Source organism: Papaver somniferum, chromosome 5 (assembly GCF_003573695.1).
Source record: "Papaver somniferum cultivar HN1 chromosome 5, ASM357369v1, whole genome shotgun sequence".
NCBI lineage: Eukaryota > Viridiplantae > Streptophyta > Magnoliopsida > Ranunculales > Papaveraceae > Papaver > Papaver somniferum.
In genome coordinates, this window is record NC_039362.1 from 145,447,881 (window position 1) to 145,450,972 (window position 3,092).

A 3,092-nucleotide genomic window follows, 5' to 3' on the forward strand; every position below is an offset into this window, starting at 1 on the left:
ACATAGTACTAAAACAGTTTGACAATCAAGTATTGTGGAAAAATTCCAAAATGACCGTTATTCCCTTTTAGGTCAAATTTTGGTAAAATGACTATTTTGCTCGTGGTCCAAAACTTATGAATATGACTTTTTACTTCGAATTATAGAATAAACATTTTGCCCCTAATGTAGAAAATTACTATTTTACTCTTGGTCTAAAAATTCACTTAAAATGATTGTTTTACCCTTTGTCAAAAATCCACCATCAATACCAGGTAGCTAGGATAAGAAAGAAATAAATATCTCCCATCACGATGCTAACATTAAAAATTCAATTCTTTTCTTACTATAAAGTAAACTAGTAAATATTATTCATTTCGTTGTTGTAAATTAAGAAGAGGAAAGAATTTTATTCATTTATATGTAATTTAATAGCGATAGAAGACCTAATACCCTATTATATAAAAATACTTAAACACACGGACATCTTACTTCGATAATAAACTTTATTCTATAACATTACTCATGATGAACACTGTGTCTAAGTCATTAGGATTGTTGATGGGACAAAACGATTTGCTGGTTTTATAGGAAAGTGAAGAGACGACCGAGAAAATTGCTTTAACCTTTTGCAAACATATGCACTGCACGGGAGTGCTTTGAGTTCGAGAGATCAATCTGTAGGAATCCGGACTAAACCAAGACAACGGTCGTTCTAGTCAATTCGTTCATAAGAGAGGATGGGTCAATCTGTAGGACGGAAGTTGAGAAGTGTGTGAGATCAATGATGATCAAGGATTGAGGATGTGTTGTGTATTCTGCGTGAAGAAATAAGATAAGTTCTGATTGATTGAATTTGCTATGTTGAGAGTGATTTCTTAGACGAGAATTCTTGTGCAGATGAGAACTTTTTTTTGGATGAGCGTTCTTGTTTTTCAATCATATATTAACAGACTAATTTATATTGCAAGAATAGTAGACACATTGATCCTAGTAAGTGTAACGGTTGCTGGAGTGAAAAAGTGGGAAAGTGGAAAATCGTGTTACTGGAGTTACTCATCGTGTGGAGACTTGGTTGATTGTCCACCCACTACTTTGATAACTCCTCTAACCGCTTGCACGACTTAATCACATTCTCATCGTGGATGGACACACGTTCCATGGGCTGTCAGACCAAAATCCTAGTTAATATCCCCCCATATGACATGATTTATGTCTCATGATTGTTAAGTCTGCAAGGCAGACGTGTATTTCATTATTTAGTTATTTGACTTGATCAGACGACGAGTCTTAATATTGTCGAGTCGAGCATGATGGACGAATGATCTATGATTCATGGATTGAGTATGTTTGTTAGAGCATAGCTCGGTTGAGCACACTAAGTGTTGGTATATCAAGTTTGTTTGTCATATTTTAGTGAACTAAAACTCATTTAAAGAGTCGCTTGATTATGTACTAGAGTCAACTTCGTATAGGTTAGCTTGAAAGTATTAGGATATGAGACATTACAAGTATTGCGAAGAATTGAAGAAGTAAGGAGCTACAACGACAACATCATCCTTCCACTTGAGGTTAGTGATATTTGACTTGAACTGTTTTATTCCCTAACGTATCTTTCAAGTCGTGCATATTGAAAACATAACTGCGAAGCATGAATGATTACACTCTAGTTAGACGTAGTATTAAGGAATACAATACGAAGTATAACGCTTATCTTTTGAACTTCGTATATAAGACACCGACATAATCGTTTTAATGCTATTGTGATTATGTATGGGTATGGGGTGAATATTTCATCCTAGGAAAAAATGTTTTACATTAGTTTAAAGGAAGTAAATTCATGAACTTGTTTCGTGAATCGAAAGGGAATTCGCTAGGCTTATTGGTATTGTTATTGATTTCATATCTTTTGAACTACCAATATGTGTGATTAGTATAACCGCTCATGACTTGTTTATGTTCTCGGTAAAACTATTCACAAGGCCTAACTTTTGTATTGGTATGACTTTTATTAGTGAAAACGATCTTGAGTAATCACCTGAGATGGTATGATCGATTTAGTGTTATTGGTATGACCAACTCTAGACAAAGGGGAACCGATCCTTGTAAAAGGTGCAACACGTTTTTAGTAGATGTGGGAACCGATCCTATGAACATGTGCAACAAGTTTTTAGTGAAAGGGGAACCGATCCTATGAACATGTGCAACAAATACAAGTAGTTACCATAAGTATATGGGGAACCGATCCTAATACCTAGTCAACCGAATTTTTGGAAATCTAGTGTGACTATGCACAATACTCACATGGAGGTAGAACCGAAACATGATTTGGTAGAACCGTGAAACCCATGATTTGTGATTGAGTGTTCTTGATCAATCACATAGTTCTTGAAAGTAAGATGAACCAATTCTAAACTCATTTGGAAGTGTGGCAAATCGATTTCAAGATTGTAAGTATGAAAAATGACTTACAAAGTAATGATGTCGACATTCTTTGAACATGTGCAGTAACACTTATCTTTTATTGTTCAAAGATATTCCTTAATAGCTAAAGGAAAAATCCCGGATCGAAAAATAAGTTGAGAATCTTTTAATTAAGGTTTTTAATTTTATTTTTGGAAAATGAAAATTGGTAATGTGCATTTACTAGTTGGAGATTTTCTAAGAGATTTTTGGTTAATGTTTGGACAAAGCATTTGCAGGAATATGGAAACCGAATCTGGAATATATTGCATGTCTTGAGAATATTTTCGGTTTTGGAAATTCCTTGATGTCCAAACTTCCTTGGTCTATAAATACCAAAGTTTGCATTTCTAGCAAACTAATCCTCAAAGCCAGCAAAACTACCTAGTTTTGTTGTTACTGGTGGATCCGCCTATTCGGAGAGGAAAGTAACCTAATTAGGCGAGATGTCTTACGGCCGGTCAGTTTAAAGACTTCGTTGGGATTGAGAAGCTCTATAAGTACCGTTGGTGGGAAACTAGATAATTGCGGTTTATTATTAGTTTTCGACTGATTTGATTGACTAACGGTTGTTGAACTTTGATTGCACCTAGTTTGTTTATGCTTGAGAATCTTCTCTTCTGATATAAGATTCACTCACTCTAGATCGA